Raw genomic sequence first — 17,052 nt, 5'->3', positions numbered from 1 at the left:
TCAGGAAGATCCCATGGAGGAGGGCACAGCAACCCACTCGAGTATTCTTGCCTGGAGAATCCCATGGACACAGGAGCCTGCTGAGCTACAGTCTATGGGGTCACAAAACAGCTGGACATGACTGAGCAACTAAACAACAGCAAGGATCATCAGGGTTCATGTAAGCGTTCTGAGCACGTTAAGGTAGACTGGGCTAAGCTAGGATGTTTGGTAGGTTAAGTGTATTATGTGCATTTTTAATTTATGATACTTTCAACTTATGATGGATTAATTGGGATATAGCCCCATCAGAAGTTAAAGATCTACATTTTACAAGTCTGTATATATTCTCAGTTTACGACTATGACCAGCTCCCAAATTTTTCTGTAACTCCAAGTTTTGAGGTCAAGTGCATGTCTATATCCACACTGGCCTTGCTTGGGCTCACACACACACATGTGAGAAAGAACAGGTAGGTGGAAAAACATGGGGTGCACTTGTTAGGGAAAGAAATGCATGCAATTCGTTAAGAATAAGTTACTAAACTCACTTTCTATGCAGTTCTTTATCTCTTTCATAATGCGTCTCTGGTGTCAGACTAAACCTGGAGCTTTTTTTTTTTTTTCTTTGCTTTTTTTTTTTTTTTTCCCAGTTTGACAAATGGATGGACACTCAGAGGAGAAGAATCCTGACAGTCCTGTTAGAACGCTGCTCCCTGTCACAGCAAAAGTTCTGCTGTTGAAAGCTTCAGGAGAAAATTCCAGCAGAAGCTCTGGATTTTACGACCAAGCTGCCAAAGGTGTTATCTTTATACATCTTTTCTTTCCTGGACCCCAAAAGCCTTTGTCACTGTGCACAGGCACAGATAAAGAAGCAGGGTTCAGTGTTTTGTAAAGACACTGTAAAGCCTAGAAAACACTGAACCTTGAGGGAAAAAAGAAAGCACGCATACAAAACCGAGCACCGACAAGATGCTCACCACGTTTCATTTGCACAGTTTGGATTGGCCCCATCTCTTTGTGTCTGGCTGTGCACTTAGTGCTCAAAGGGGAGAAAAAGTAAGCCACCGCTAAATGTCCGTAAAATAGTATTAGCCAGTTGGGGAAATATATACACATGTATATAATGGTTCATCATCAGAATAGCCTTATATTGCACAGCAGAGGACCATAGTAAAACTTAAGAGTGTAGAGTGCAGGCCATTCATAAATAGAAAAGCATGAAATAAGGTGCTAATGTGATAAATACAGAAGCATGTGCGACTAAAGGAGTTCAGAGTGGGCAAATGTGCTCACAGGTTGGAAAAGCATCTGACCATTATTTTCTTACAAATAATTTCACAGTGTATTCAAGTATATTTTTTAAGATATAAAATTGATAGTCATTTTGTTGATTTCTTTTCATAGTCTAGAAAGACCAGAAATTCCCTGTTACTGTGCATTCACAGGGTAACTTTAGTTTTTAAAATTAAGAAAATAAAAAAAAAATTAAGAAAATGAATGCAGTAAGATAGTTGATGTATTTAATAATTGGTGCTGGGACAATTGGGCAGTATCTGGAAAAAAATTCTAGAAGGATAAAAGATTGATATGAAATTATGGAAAACCATTCCCTACTCAAAGGAGGGAATTCCCTGGTCCAGTGGTTAAGTCTCTGCTCTTTCACTGCAGAGGGCAGAAGTTCAATCCCTGTTTGGGGAACTAAGATCCTGTAAGCCACCAGGCATGACTAAAGGGGAAAAAAATGTAATTAAAGGAAATATAGGGAAGGAAGACTTTGTGAGTAATCTCTAATATTCAGAGCCTCAAAAGAAAATGTATAACTTAAAATCTTTATTTATTTTATATATTTTGTATATATATTATATATGCTTTATAAATAAAGAAAGCAAGATTTTAAATTGTGATTATAAAAGTTAAAATTTTCTCCATCGAGAAGAAAACTGTAAATAAATACAGAGAGTAAACAGGAGGGAGCTCCCTGGGAGTGGTTAGGACTCAGTGCTTTCACTGATTAGGGCTCAGGTTCAGCCCCTGGCCGAGAGACTATGAACCCACAAGCTGCTGCAGTGTGGCCCCCCAAAATTAAAATAATCCGGGGAAAAACATATTGCCAGCAAAGGGGTAATTTTCTTATTTTTTAAAGAACTACTATAAATCTACATTAAGAAGAAAAAAAAAAAAGCAAAGCCTAGCAGAAAAATGAGCAAAGGAAGTGAACAAATAGTTCACAGAAAGAAAAGCAGATGTTTCGAAAATAGATAAAATGCTTAGCCTCATTTTGATGCCATCGTTTGTGACTCAGATGGATTGAGTTTCTTTTTTAATGATAACATTTTATATTGTTAGGGGTGTGGGGAAACAAGCACCTTCATATGTTGCACCTTCATAGATAAATTGATGCAAACACCAAGGAGAGCAATTTGGTAGTACCCAATTTTTTAAATAAAGATTCCTGGACATTCCCTGGCGATCCAGTGGCTTTCACTAGCAAGGGTGTGAGTTTGACCCCTGGTCGGGGAACTGAGATCCTGCAAGCCATGAGACATGGCTAAAAACTTAAAAAATCTTTTTAATTAAAAAAAACAAGATTACCTTTGGCCAGTAGTTCCACTTCTTGGAATTTGTCTGATGGGTATACTTCAACACATGCAAAATGTATGTCTATATAAGAATATTGCATCATTGTTTGTAGTAGCAAAAGGTTGGAAACAATGGAAATGTCTGCTAATAGCAGACTGGTTGCAACTATCTCATCAATATATCATCAATAAAACAACAAAGGTGCAGAATTATCCTACCACTTTGGAAGAATAAAAGAATGTATCCATATTTGTTGCTTTTCTGGAATGGCACACAAGAAGCCAGTAACAATGGTTACATTCACAGAGGGAAATGAGTGGCTACATGACAAGGATGAGAGAGGCTTTTTTTTTTTTTTTTTAACTTTTTTTACAGTGTGCCCCCTGGTATCTTTGAATTTAGTATTGATGTACACATATTATTCTAAAATTGAAACAATTTGTTTTTTAAAAAAACATAGTGTTTTAAATGCCCAGTAATAGAGTATCATTCTGCCATATAAAGAATTATTAGGCAGTCATTAGAAAACATGTTTTGGAAGAACAGAGATGCTTATTATGTGTAAAATGAAGAAAGCATGATTTTAAATCGCATGCAGTTTCCCAATTTCGCTTTCATATATACCTGAAAAACAGAAAGGAAAATAACTCTACCAGCTTGTTGATAATGTTTGGTCATCTCTGATTGACAGGGTTCTGGGTATTGTTTTTCTTCAGGTTTCTCAGAATTTTCCATGTTTTTCATAATGAGAATGTTATCATTCCAGGGAGATGTGATACGAAATAGATAATCTTATCATCTATGTGTACCATATGTCAATCTTGGTAGATTTCAACATTTTATTTTATTTCCCAGAACTGACTGTGAGGCAATTGTTCTTTAGCTAGATTTAAAGCAAACAATAAAGTCATTGCACCAAGATGAGCTTTGGGCTGTTTGAAAATGTGGTGGCAGTTGTCTTACAGTTTTGAAAGAGCTTCCCCACCCTCAACTTTCCTCATTCCTGTTTAGTTTTAAACAAACAAAAAGCAGCAAAAATCAAAAACAAAGCAAAATTTTATCTATCCCCAGTGCAGGGGGGAAACCCCAACTTAACTACCCAGGTCTAAACCCAATCTAAGTCAAAAGAGGAAAAGAATGAGAGTTGAGAAAAACTTTCCCCCCATCCCCTCCCTCCCAAACTCCACATCTTGATTGAATTAACTAACCATATGAGGATTAAGGGCAGTGCAGTTTCATTCTGGGTTGCACAAAGTGGTTGTGATCTCTGTTTCTGCCTGCAGTGTTGTATAAGATCCTCTAAGCCTTTTCCTCCATCTAGATCCTGAACCTACTGTTTCTCCTATTTGTGCCCCACTTCTGCTTCCCTCTCCCCTACATGTCTTATCTTCAGCCCATAAAATAATCCTGGACATAACACACTGGCCACCGGATGCAAAGAGCTGACTCATTTGAAAAGACCCTGATGTTGGGAAAGACTGAAGGCAGGAGGAGAAGGGGACAACAGAGGATGAGATGGTTGGATGGCATCACCAACTCAGTGGACGCGAGTTTGGGTAACTTTGAAACTCCGTACACAATGGATGGAAGGAGGGAGGAAGAGAAACAGATAGATAAACAGATGGATGGGTAGTGAGTTCCATTACAGAGTGTTCTGCTCCTTTTGGGGGCACTCAAACATTATTTATTATTGAGTTAGCCTTGAAAAAGAGGCCAGTTTTCCAAAGATGAAATGAATGTGAAGACTAGTTACCATCTCTGCAATTCATGTTAAGAGATAAGGAATGCCTAGTCTGAACTTTATATATGGACTTGACTCTAGTTTCTACTAAGACTTATTTAAAACCTGGAATAAATTATTTTAAAAACTACTACACATAATAGGGTCACCTCCACCATTTTCTGGATATGTAGGATTGACCATAATGCTATGAAAATGGAATGTACAGAATACTTTTTAAAAAATGTATTAATTTGGCTGCACCAGGTGTCAGTTGCAGCACGTGGAATCCAGTTCCCTAACTAGGGATCAAACCCTGGGCCCCTGCACTGAAAGCATAGAATCTTAGCCACTAGACCACCAGGGAAGTCCCCAGGACAAATACTTAATGCTTCATTGAATCTTAAAGGCTATTTAGGACACATCAATATAGTATTAGTCATTGTGTTCCCTTTATATATTTAGGTAAATCATAAGCATGGAGGGAAAACAGAAGCATATCATAAAAAAATAAGCAATGTGCCAACTGGAGTTTCTGTAGCCTTCATACAACGTTCATATGCAGACTCCCAGAGATCCTTCAGTTCAATTCAGTTCAGTCACTCAGTCGTGTCTGACTCTTTGTGACCCCATGAATCGCAGCACGCCAGGCCTCCCTGTCCATCACCAACTCCCGGAGTTTACCCAAACTCACATCCATTGAGTTGGTGATGCCATCCAACCATCTCATCCTCTGTTGTCCCTTTCTCCTCCTGCCTTCATTCTTTCCCAACATCAGGGTCTTTTCAAATGAGTCAGCTCTTCGCATCAGGTGGCCAAAGTAATGGAGTTTCAGCTTCAACATCTGTCCCTCCAATAAACACCCAGGACTGATCTCCTTTAGGATGGACTGGTTGGATCTCCTTGCTGTCCAAGGCACTTTTAAGAGTCTTCTCGAACACCACAGTTCAAAAGCATCAATTCTTTGGCGCTCAGCTTTCTTTATAGTCCAACTCTCACATCCATACATGACTACTGGAGAAACCATAGCCTTGGCTAGACGGACCTTTGTTGGCAAAGTAACATCTCTTCTTTTTAATATGCTGTCTAAGTGGGTCATAACTTTCCTTCGAAGGAGTAAGCATCTTTTAATTTCATGGCTTCAATCATCATCTGCAGTGATTTTGGAGCCCAGAAAAATAGTCAGCCACTGTTCCTCCATCTATTTTGCCATGAAGTGATGGGGCCGGATGCCATGATCTTCGTTTTCTGAATGTTGAGCTTTAAGCCAACTTTTTCACTCTCCTCTTTCATCAAGAGGCTCTTTAGTTCTTCTTGACTTTCTGCCATAAGGGTGGTGTCACCTGCATATCTGAGGTCATTGATATTTCTCCCAGCAATCTTGATTCCAGCTTGTGCTTTCTCCAGCCCAGCATTTCTCATCATGTACTCTGCATATAAGTTAATAAGCTGGGTGACAATATACAGCCTTGATGTACTCCTTTTCCTATTTGGAACCAGTCTGTTTTTCCATGTCCAGTTCTAACTGTTGCTTCCTGACCTGCATACAGGTTTCTCAAGAGGCAGGTCAGGTGGTCTGGTATTCCCATCTCTTTCAGAATTTTCCACAGTTTGTTGTGATCCACACGGTCAAAGGCTTTGGCATAGCCAGAGATCTTTAGGAAGTTCCAAAGTCTTATCTGAAGCTTAGTTTCCCCATTTGCAAGGGGAGAATATTAATTATACTACCCTTCAGGTTGTGACGAGGATGGTTAATAGGTGCTCGATAAATATTAGTTGACTTGGATTCTGTCTGAATTAACATTTAAAAAAAGAAAAGAAAAGAAAAAGGGGTACCCAAAGCCAGTGCTCTGTGAGAACCTGGAGGGATGGGATGGGGAGGGAGGTGGAAGTGGTGTTCAGGTTGGAGGGGACACATGTATACCTATGGCCAATGTTTGGCAAAACCATCATAATGTTGTAATTATCCTCCAATTAAAAAAAATCTTCCTGCCTTGTTAGGAAGCACTTCAGGTAAGAGGTAACTTGGTTGTGATTTGGAAAAAAAGGACCAAAAAGAAACTACTCATGAATTCCAGGCCTGGTTTATCAAGTTAAAATCATGTTTGCTCTGATTCATTCATGAATGAATCCATGAATCCACTTCCCCAGTGGCTCAGTGGTAAAGAACCCGCCTGCAGTGCAGAGAAGTGGACTCGATCCCTGGGTCAGGAAGATCCCTTGGAGGAGGGCATGGCAACCCACTCCAGAAAAAAAAAAATAAAGAAGTTCTCTCAGTACCAGGGTGACGGCTCAAAACCTAGAGAAAGTGGACATGTAACCTGAGTAGTTTTTTAACATTGTTTCTCCAGGTGAGCTGGCATTGGAAGAATTTAACTGAACTGGATCAGCTCTGGATGCTCAAATGTTTACGGTTTAACTGGTATATCAATGTCTCCCCAACTCCCTATGAGCAGGGTGTATGGAAGAAGCATTATATTCAAATGGTGAAAGAACTCCATGTTACCAAGCCCAAGGTAAATTTGGGAAAAGAAGAATTACTAACATCAGCTATTTAGGAATTCTAGAACTAAGTTGGAGAAGGCCATTGTTTCAAAAGAAATATACCATGACTTCAAAATTCCCTTGTTCTAAGAACTTAACAGCTCTTTTCAAGATATCCATGTTAGTTGAAAGTAATCTGACACTCACAAACCACAGTTCCACCAGGTTATGACTTGGAGCTCCTCATTCTCTCCAGATTCCTGGATTTCTGTGTCTCTGATGCCTACAGTACACAATTCTGACACTGGGATTCTGTGGGTAATGTGCAGTATTTATTACCTATGGGTCATCAAATTTTACTTAACTAATTCAAATTTTCTGTGATTCTACCAGGCAAACTGAATGTTTATGTTTCTATAATTAATAAAGAAAAGTTTGCAAAAAATTAGTAATTAGGAAATGGCATAATGGGCATATTAAAGTTCTTTTCACTTTAGAAACTAGCAATGTAAAGTCCTTACATAGAATTGTAAACAGTAAACAGTATGAGCATAAATTTTTCTAGTGGTTTTCTATGCATTGCAACCAATGTTTATGTTCATTCTTATAGTCACAGTTAATTAGATAACTTATGGGAAATTTGTATGAGCTTTTTCTTTATGGCATGATCTATATACATGCACAGTTGTGCATTGTGTTGTATAATAGAAGAGTTCCTGAAAATTATGTGTAAATTACAATTTTAAAATTATTTTTAAAACCACAGGGATTTTTTTTTTATTTATAGAAAAGCTGCAGTGAGTCCTTTTTGAATTGGAGAATCCTTTTGAAATATGAATAGTTGGCTCTTAACATGCTGATTTATGTTTCATTTTATTGTGTTTACTTGAAGTAGAAACCCTCTGCATTTAATATAGTAATAAACTGAATAATTAATATTGTTATAATTACAATGATAAAAGCAGTCTTTCTGATTTCAATGATGGCTGTTCTTCATGAGAATTTCTTTTAAAAAGAAAAATGTAAAGTGCAGTGGTGGAAGAGTTATTTTAAAAATTACAATAGCTATGACTCCTTTTATCACAAGGCTTTCCTTAACTCTCATTCAACGTCACTCATAGCCAGGGAAAGACTTCAATAGCTGACACGTGGGCTGTTCTGGGACAGAGGAGAGAAAAGTGATCAACCAGGTTGTAGAATGAAAAAAGGTTTTGAGTATTGTATGTAATACTGATTTTAATACTTGGTCTTCAACAATAACTCTTTTTCCAGAAACCATTTATGCACTTCCCTGGTGGCTCAGACGGTAAGGAATCCACCTGCAATGCAGGAGATGCAGGTTTGATCCCTGGGTTGGGAGGATCCCCTGGAGAAGAGAATGGCCACCCACTCCAGTATTCTTGCCTGGAGAATCCCCATGGTTGGAGGAGCTTGGTGGGCTACAGTCTGCAGGATCATAAAGAGTCGAACATGATTGAGCAACTGTTGGAGGCCAGCGTGAGGCACTCCGCCCGTGGCAAAGGTCATGAGGAAGGAGGCTCGACATACGCAAAGGCGGGATCGAGCCCCAGGAGTCCCCCTGGAAATCCTCAAGCATCTACCCCCATAACCAGAGCCTGCCTACTTTACTACTTTGTACTCTCACCTACACCTCTGACTTTATTGGGGGCTGTCCCCCACCACCTCGTTTGGAGAAGGAGTTAACTTAGAGCTCCAGTTAACAAAAACTCCTGGGTGCGACAAGGGTGTTTTAACCTACAAACTCCTCTGAAGGTTCTCTAGCCTGCCTGACAGGCTTGTCGTGCCACATGTGATTGCTCAAAGCCTCCCAACCGTGAGAGGCACAAGATGCTTTAAACCTTCTAAAAACAGGTTCCTTAGAAAAGTTAGAAAACCATTAGTATAAGTATAGTGGGCTGATTAGAAATTGTATTGGTGAAGGGTTTTTCGTTTGTTGAGCAAATGTTTGTTGCTAAGTCTCCACATTCCCTGCCCTTACACACATTAATGAATATATAGAAGAAATAAGTATTAACCTTTGATATTAATCACCTTAGACCTTAGGCTAAGTAAATTCTTTCCTTAATTAAAACCCACTACACCCTCACCCTATAGGAATGTAACTTTATCTGGTACCTTCGGAAGGTGGAGTCTTTTTGAAGAATAATCACCCCTGGAGAAATAAGTGTCCTGGTTGACTGACCACTGTCACAAGGAGAGGGTCATAAATTGTCAGCAGACCCCCTGGCCAGAAGATGATGTAACACCCCTAAGACCTCTGTATACATTTGTATGAAGCACCTGACTTTGATACAAGTCAGGACTGCTGACCCCACATGACTTTTGTATAACACCTCAGTGTATAAAAACAGACCCTGGAAAATAGAGAATTGGGATCAGTTTCTCGAAATACTGGTCTCCCCATGTCGCTCTCTCTCTCAAACTCTGGCTGAGTCTCCGTCTGGAGCGCAGAACCCGCCATGCTTACTAATTATGCCTAGGCTTCTAAGATCCGACCGGAGAGGCCTCAGTGTCTCCTCTCCTTTGGGAGAACGGAAAGACACCTGTGGCCTACGTAAGTGGTGCAAGCTTCTCGTCTTGAAGTTTTATTGGTCTCCCGCGTAAACCAAGCTACTCAGCCTCTTTTCTCCACTGAATTTTCCTACTGAGCTATCCTCATTCTATTACTCTTTACATCTCTAATTAATATCTAATTGAAGCTATTGTATCCTTATCCTCGCCGACACCGTCCCCGCTTTGAACTCCCTGGATCAGCCGGGGCTGGACCTCGGCAAGCAACTAAAACACACATATTTTAAGATGATGAATAGTTCTGATACAAGAAAGTTGCCACATTGTTGCTTAGTATTTCATTTCTTTAGGGAGTAGTTTGTTATAGTAAATTTCAGTTTTTCTATTAAAGAAAAAATTGGCAAATTAAACCTGGTAAGATATAAAAAAGGAACAATACATGATGACCAAGTGGGATGTATCCAAGGAGAGTAAGGTTGGCATAATATTAAAAAATCAGTCCATGTAATTCACAGAATAAAAGACAAAAGATGTTTGGTTATTTCAATATATGCAAACAAAAGCATTTAATTTTTTTTCATCATTTGCCATTTTAAAAAGTCTCAAATGGCTTTGGGTAAAGGGAACAAAGTTTTTGTTTACTCAACAGAAAAGTCATCAGTTTTCATTATTATCTATTCTGTTAATGGGTCAAATATTTTGTACTTTTCAGAATTAATGATGTTTATTTATGTATATAGTTACGAGCATTCATGCCCAAATTTTCTCCCCTGAAAATGCTTTTTTATTATCATGTATTCTTTATTACCAGTGGCGTTAAACAAGACCTCTTCCAGCAAAAATAGATTTCATTCAATATAAACTCAGAAAAAATGAAATGAATGTCCATCTTATTTTATTTATTTTATTTTTTTGGCCACCCCATGTGACTTGGGCTTTTAGTTCCCTGACCAGGGATTGAACTCCTGCTCTCAGCAGTGAAAGTGTGGAGTCCTCACCACTGGACCACCAGGGAATTCCTTGACTGTCCATTTTAAGTGAGATCCGCACTGTGCTGTGCTTAGTTGCTGAGTCGTGTCCAACTCTTTTCAACCCCATGGCCTGTAGCTCACCAGGCTCCTCTGACCATGGGGATTCTCCAGGCAAGAGTACTGGAGTGGGTTGCCAGGATTCACACAAAACACTGAACACTAATCTTGTAATGAGCCATCGATTATATAAAAGTAAAATGTCTTCTTACTCTACTACTTACAATCACTCACTAAATCAGTAAATATATATTAAATACTGTTATGTGCTAGCTGCTAAGGGTACAATGGTCTTAACCCCACTTTCTGGGAGTCTAGTCTATGGCCCAGGACACAAACAGATAGTTACCACACTGAATACAAAGTACTATCCTGTAAGAGAAACATGCACAAAGAAAGAGCAGTTGAAACAAGGATAAGAAACTAACTGATTCTGCTTGGAAGAACTTGGGGAATTTTTACATTTTCACAAACAATTTAAGCAAACCAATTTACTGAGCAAAGATTCCCTACTCTCTTAAGGAAAAAAAAATTAAACCTTTAATGGCTTCTGAACGTAGCAGTATCTTTTCCCTTAGGCTACAACCACATAAAAACCCTTACAAATTTTACATACAAAAAAACAAGACTTTCATTTTGGGCAATTAAAAAATAGACTTTCCATAAAACTAATACAATTATGTAAAGTTTAAAAAGAAAAGAAAAGAAAAAAAATAGACTTTCCAAAAAAAAAAAAAAGACTTTCATTTCCCAATTCTTTAGGAATGGCTGAAGTTTTGATAATTGATAAAATCTATAGTTTACCCCTACATAATGGAAATTGTTTCTGTGTTTTAGATAGGTAGGACAGGGTACTGTTTTTAAGAACGTATATTGTTATGAACAAACTAACTGCAGTTGTGGAATAACTGTATAATGATATGGTAGGAGAGGTGGCGACACAGGATAGAGAAGTTCACTGTGTGGCCTGAAGCTGGAGAGTCCTGGATTCAAATTCTGACCCTGGGTCTTACTGCTTATGTCTTCACAGTAGTAGTGGAAAAATTTATCAGTTTATCTTACCTTCAGTTTTCTCTTCTGTAAAATGGAAGCAGTTACAATTACCTTTTAAAGTTATTATGAAGGTTAAATAAAGTAATGTAGGAACTGGACTTTTCTGGTGGTTCAATGGTTAAGACTCTGTGCTTCCAATGTAAGCGGTGCAGGTTCGATCCCGGTAGGGGGAACTAAGATCCCACATGCCTCACTGTATAACCCCCCCTCAAAAAATAATAAGGTAGGAATACTTCCTGAGACACTGCCTGGCACATACAAGTACCTCTGGGTTGGTGGCTGCTATAATCACTGCCACCATTATCAGTGCCATCATGGTGATGATGATTTTTTTGAAGGATTTATTTATTTATTCATTTTTGGTTACAAAGGGTCTTCGTTACTGCCCTTGGGCATTCTGTAGTTGCAGTGAACAGGGGCTATTCTTTACCTTCTGTGCTCAGGATTCTTATTGCGATGGCTTCTCTTGTTGCAGAGCACAGATTCTAGAGCTCTGGCTCAGTGGTTGTGGCACACGGGCATATGGAATCTTCCTGGACCAGGGATTGACCCAGCGTCCCCTGCATTGACAGGCAGATTCTTAATCACTAGACCACCAGGGAAGTCCATGTTCTTTGTTTTACTTTTGTTATTATTATAGTGTTTTGAGAACAGAAATAATTTTCTCCTTCTGCTGCTGCTGCTGCTAAGTCTCTTCAGTCGTGTCTGACTCTGTGCGACCCTATAGACAGCAGCCTACCAGGCTCCCCTGTCCCTGGGGTTCTCCAGGCAAGAACACTGGAGTGGGTCGCCATTGCCTTCTCCAACAAACTATGAGCACAATCGGACATTTCTCTGGCTTAAAAAACAAAACAAAAATCAAAGGCTAAACAGAAGCCCTCTCTCTGGGTTTTTGACCTTTACCATCTGTCACCCTCTAGCAGGGCTTGCTTAAGTTAAAACAGTCATAAATTAAAGACTTCAAAAGTTGTGCTCATTCAAGCTGAAAGGGAAGCCAGGGCAAAGTAAACACGGATGGAACACCATTAAGCTACGAGTAGGTGAAGTGTGCGATTATATGGACCTACTTGTGTGTGTTATTTGCTCAGTCATGTCTGACTCTTTGGGACCCTGTGGACTGTAGCCTGCCGGGCTTCTCTGTCCATTGAATTCTCCAGGCAAGAATACTGGAGTGGGTTGCCATTTCCTCCTCCAGGGGATCTTCTGACCCAGGGATTGAACCTGGGTCTCCTGCATTGCAGGTGGGTTCTTTACCATCTGAGCCACCAGGGAAGCATACTTGTGTGGTTTCTGTAAATATGCTAATTAGAATCACTATTTCTGCTTAATTATGATAAAGAGCATTAAGGCATAATTAAACCCTCCAAAAGTGAGCTGGGGTGTTTGACTCAACATTGGTGTCTATGATATGCGTGCATGCTCAGTCTTGTCTGACTCTTTGCAACCCCATGGACTGTAGCCTGCCAGGCTCCTCCTTTCCATGGAATTTTCCAGGCAAGAATACTGCAGTGGGTTGCCATTTCCTACTCCAGGTGATCTTTCATACCCAGGGATCGAACCCGAGTCTACTGCATCTCCTGCCTTGGCAGGCAGAGTCTGTACCACTCTGCCACTGGGGGAGCCTTGTGGCTGTTCAGGCCGCAGACTGCAGGTGGCTTATGTCCCCTCCCTCCACTGCACCAGTTTGCCACCCCCCACCCGCACACCCACCACACCCCTACATGAGGCAAGGTGATTGTGAAAATGAAATACTAGCTATGGGGCCTGAGAGGAGAGGAACTGGGTTTTGAGGAAATTCATTTAGGGGACATAAAGAAAGTAAGGAGTAAATAAAATCTGACAATAAAATGGATAATGAAGGACCTACTGTACAGCACAGGGAACTCTGCTTAATGTTATGTGGCAGCCTGGATAGGAGAGGGGTTTGGGGGAGAATGGACACATGAATACGTACATCTGAGTCCCTTTGCTGTCCACCTGAAGCCATCACAACATTGTTAATCGGCTGTACTCCAGTGTAAAATAGAAAGCTGAAAATGAAACAGAAACGACAAGTGCAACTGTGGAGAGAGTGTGGTAGACACAGCCCAGGTGTGATTAAAGTGGAGAAAATCACAGATTCATTAGATAGAAAGTTCTTGCATCGTTTAGACGGGTTTATCTAGGAAGATTCAGGAGGAACTAGAGAAACAGAGGAGCAGGAAAAACTTAGGGGAGCGCCTTACAGAGCCAGGATGAGAAGGACAGCTTACCAGAGCCCAGGGAGGACCTGAGGCCTGAACACTGGTGTGCACCCTGCCCCTCAAAGTGGGAAGAGGCATGTGATGCTAGGGGAGTTTAAAGTTTTGTGAGATGGGTGTGGGTGTGAAGGACAAAGAACATTCCTTTGAATATTCCCAAACTTTTTGGCACCAGGGACCAGTTTTATGAAAGGGGATTTTCCCCATGAATTGGAGAAGTGGGGATGGTTTCAGGATGATTCAAGTGCATTACATTTATTGTGTACTTTATTTCTATTATTATTACATCAGCTCCACCTCAGATCATCAGGTATTAGATCCCGGAGGTTAGGGACCCCTCCCTCAGCTCTCTCTCCAGGGCATGGCTATCAGGTCAGTGAGGCATCTTCTCTGCCTGTCATTACTTAGAGCCTTCAAATAAGAGAATTATCCCCCCAAACAGAAACATTCTCAAAGAAACAGTTTCAAATCTGTGTATATTGCTGTGAGTGGGTGATGTTTTCTACTATTATTAGGTTTGAGTTTCAAGGGTACCTGATTCCCCTTTGAATTCTAGTACTGTCTCATCATAGTGCTTCATTGAACCACCTTTAGGTGTGAATCATTGATAGAAGCTAGCCTTCCCATGTGGCTCAGTGGTAAAGAATCCACCTACCAATACTGGAGACATGGGTTTGATCCCTGGGTCTCGAAGATTCCCCTGGGAGAGGAAATGACAACCCATTCCAATATTCTTGCCTGGGAAAATCCTATGGACAGAGGAGCCTCACGGGCTACAGTCTATGGGGTCCCAAAGAGTTGGATATGACTGAGTGAATCTCTATTTGATTACTAATGTTTTATCATTTTGAAGTTGATTTATTAAAATTATGTAAACATCAAGGTATGTTCATTCCCATTAGTTTTTTGTTGTAGTGGTTGTTTGTTTTGCTTTTTGGCCACACCATGTGGCATGTGGGATCTTAATTTCCTGACCATGGATTGAACCTGTGACCCCCCTGCATTGTAAGCTCAGAATCTTAACCACTGGACCATTAAAGAAATCCCATCATTAGTTATTATAATAAAATTCCAGACAGAACAAAGCCTTGAAAAAAATACAAGCACTACAGGACAGCCAGAGATTTTCTGGCTGTTTTCAGAGATTTTCCCATGTTGAGTAAAGACGTGAAAAAAATAATTGTTTGAAATCTTAACAGCTGGCCCCATGATTCCTTTTTGGGAAGAGGAAGGAGGGAGATGTCTCCTTGGGGGAAAGCCACTGAGGAGCAAATGCTACAGGCACCTGGACTCCAGGGGAGGGAAAACCTGCCAGGCTGGAGATTAGAGGAAGAGTTTCTTGTTTCTGCTCCTGCAAGGAGAGGGGAGTAGGGGCAGAGGGCAGAAAGGAAAGAAATAAGACCATGAAAGAAAAGCCAGCCGGATGGATGGAAGCTGAGCCCGGGCAGGGGAAAATGACATGTCAGTGTTAGATGGTAACCCAGCCATTCCCAATCAAATTTGTTCCCTATTACTGGGATGTAAAGCCTGACTTCCATCTCTTTAGGAAATTGGACACAATTTACACACGGAAGCAAGATCTCAGTAGTCTAGAAACCAAGAAAGCCCTTCAGGACTATTTACAAAAACCAAGGTGGGGAGGGTAGAACTTCCCTGGCAGTCCAGTGGTTAAGACTTCACGCTTCCAGGGGGTGAAGGTTTGATCCTTGGTAAGGGAACTAAGATCCTACACACTGAACTTGGCCAAGGGAAGGAAAAATGCTATCCTTAAAAATAAAACCAAGAGGGGTGGGCTTTGGGCTTCCCAGGGCTGGAATTGGGACCCAGCTGAACTGACATCTTGTTTTTTCTTTCCTTTTCCCTACCAAGTTAAGTATAAAAACAAATACCTTTTTGTCTCACGCTCAGCTTTTTTTTCTTGAAGGTTAGAAGTCCTCACTTTCCAGGTTTTGATTTAGCCAAGGATTTCAAAAAGCTTTCTGTTCACAGCGTTCAGCTAAAAACAAGTAACAAAAGCTTGCCTGCTTACTCTAATTGTTTTAGATTAAGACCTTATCTTGCCTGGTTCTCCTCCCCTTAACTCCAGCCTCTGTGGTTATCGTCTTGACCTCCTTCCAGGATAACTTGATTCTTAATGTCCCGATTGTTTTTTAATAGTCTTTAAGCTTTCTCACTTTCCCTGCTCCCCCCCCCCCCCCAATCTGGATTAAGAGAGGAGGAGAAAGGAGTATTCTCTAAAGCAATTCATGGTTCATGTCTAAGAAAAAACAATGGTTTAAGAATTGGGAAACCCCAGGTTCTGGCCTTAGCTCTACTGTTGACTAGCAGACACTCAAGCTATTTCTAAAATAAATTAGAATTGCATCTTTTTTTTTTTTTTAATAATTGAGGTTTCTTTTAAATATTTAATTTATTGAGTATTTATTTCACTGCACCGGGTCTTAGTTGCAGCACATAAGATCAATCTTCTTTGTGGCATGTGGGATCTAGTTCCCTGACCAGGGATCGAGCCCACACCCACTGCATTGGGAGCACAGAGTCTTAGCCACTGGACCACCAGGGAAGTCCCTGAAATACCTCTTTAATGTCTCTTCCAGGCTAAAGTCTGAATCTCTGGACCCTCATAGTTTCCCACCACATTTACTCTCTGCTTTCCCCCAGTACCAAGAAAGAATCCTGTGTATTCATGAATCCTAATTCCAAATCATTAAAAACTGGTTTCTGTCTCCTTTTTTTTCTTTCAAACTTTAGAAAACCTAAATAATTAAAACAGAAGAACTTATAAAACATAGTTTATACAGTGGTTTTCTTGCAAGCAGTCTTTAATAGACTTCTTTCAAATTCTGACAAATATACTAGGTGTTTGGTTTGGATATGCAGAACTAAAAATATCTAAAGGAGAGATTTTTAATTACTTAGTTCAATCTGTGAAATGCCTGCGAATTCTATCTGGAAGAAAGAATAAGAATGAATATGAAGGACTTCCCTGGTGGTCCAGTGGCTAAGACACTAGTCCCAATGTAGGGAGCCTGGGTTTGATCCCTGGTCAGGAAACTAGATTCCACGTGCCACAGTGAAGACCTGAAGAAGCCAAATAAATAATGATAAATAAATAAAATTTAGGAGCAAAACAACAATATATATTTTTAACAAATAGAATATGGGCTTTGCAGTCTGAGAGACCTGGCCTTTTTCTTTTTCATGGTAGCAAGCAAACAGGATTTATTTCAGAGAGAAAGTACAAAACTCTCAGCATAGACAGAGAGGAGGTGAAGTGCCCCAGACCGGGGCTTTGCAGTGCAAATTTAGATAAGTTATGTAACCTCTCTGAGCCTCAACTTTTAAAGACATTTCCCTGTTTTATTCATACTTTTTTAACTTTATTTTTTAATTGCAGGAAAATCACTTTACAATGTTTTGATGGTTTCTGCCAT

The 17,052-nt window shown here is 40.1% G+C and overlaps 1 long non-coding RNA gene across 1 annotated transcript; it reads left to right on the top strand.

Moving 5' to 3' along the window:
- Positions 1-633: 633 nt before the first annotated feature.
- LOC113889132 lies at positions 634-8,077 on the top strand. The gene is made up of 3 exons (XR_003510154.1): positions 634-778; positions 6,633-6,797; positions 8,038-8,077. It is a non-coding gene; the product is annotated as an uncharacterized LOC113889132 (long non-coding RNA).
- The last annotated feature ends 8,975 nt before the right edge of the window (positions 8,078-17,052 follow it).

The sequence above is a fragment of the Bos indicus x Bos taurus genome, unplaced genomic scaffold (genome assembly GCF_003369695.1).
Source record: "Bos indicus x Bos taurus breed Angus x Brahman F1 hybrid unplaced genomic scaffold, Bos_hybrid_MaternalHap_v2.0 tig00003558_arrow_arrow_obj, whole genome shotgun sequence".
Lineage (NCBI taxonomy): Eukaryota > Metazoa > Chordata > Mammalia > Artiodactyla > Bovidae > Bos > Bos indicus x Bos taurus.
This window is presented reverse-complemented; position numbering and strand designations above follow the sequence as displayed.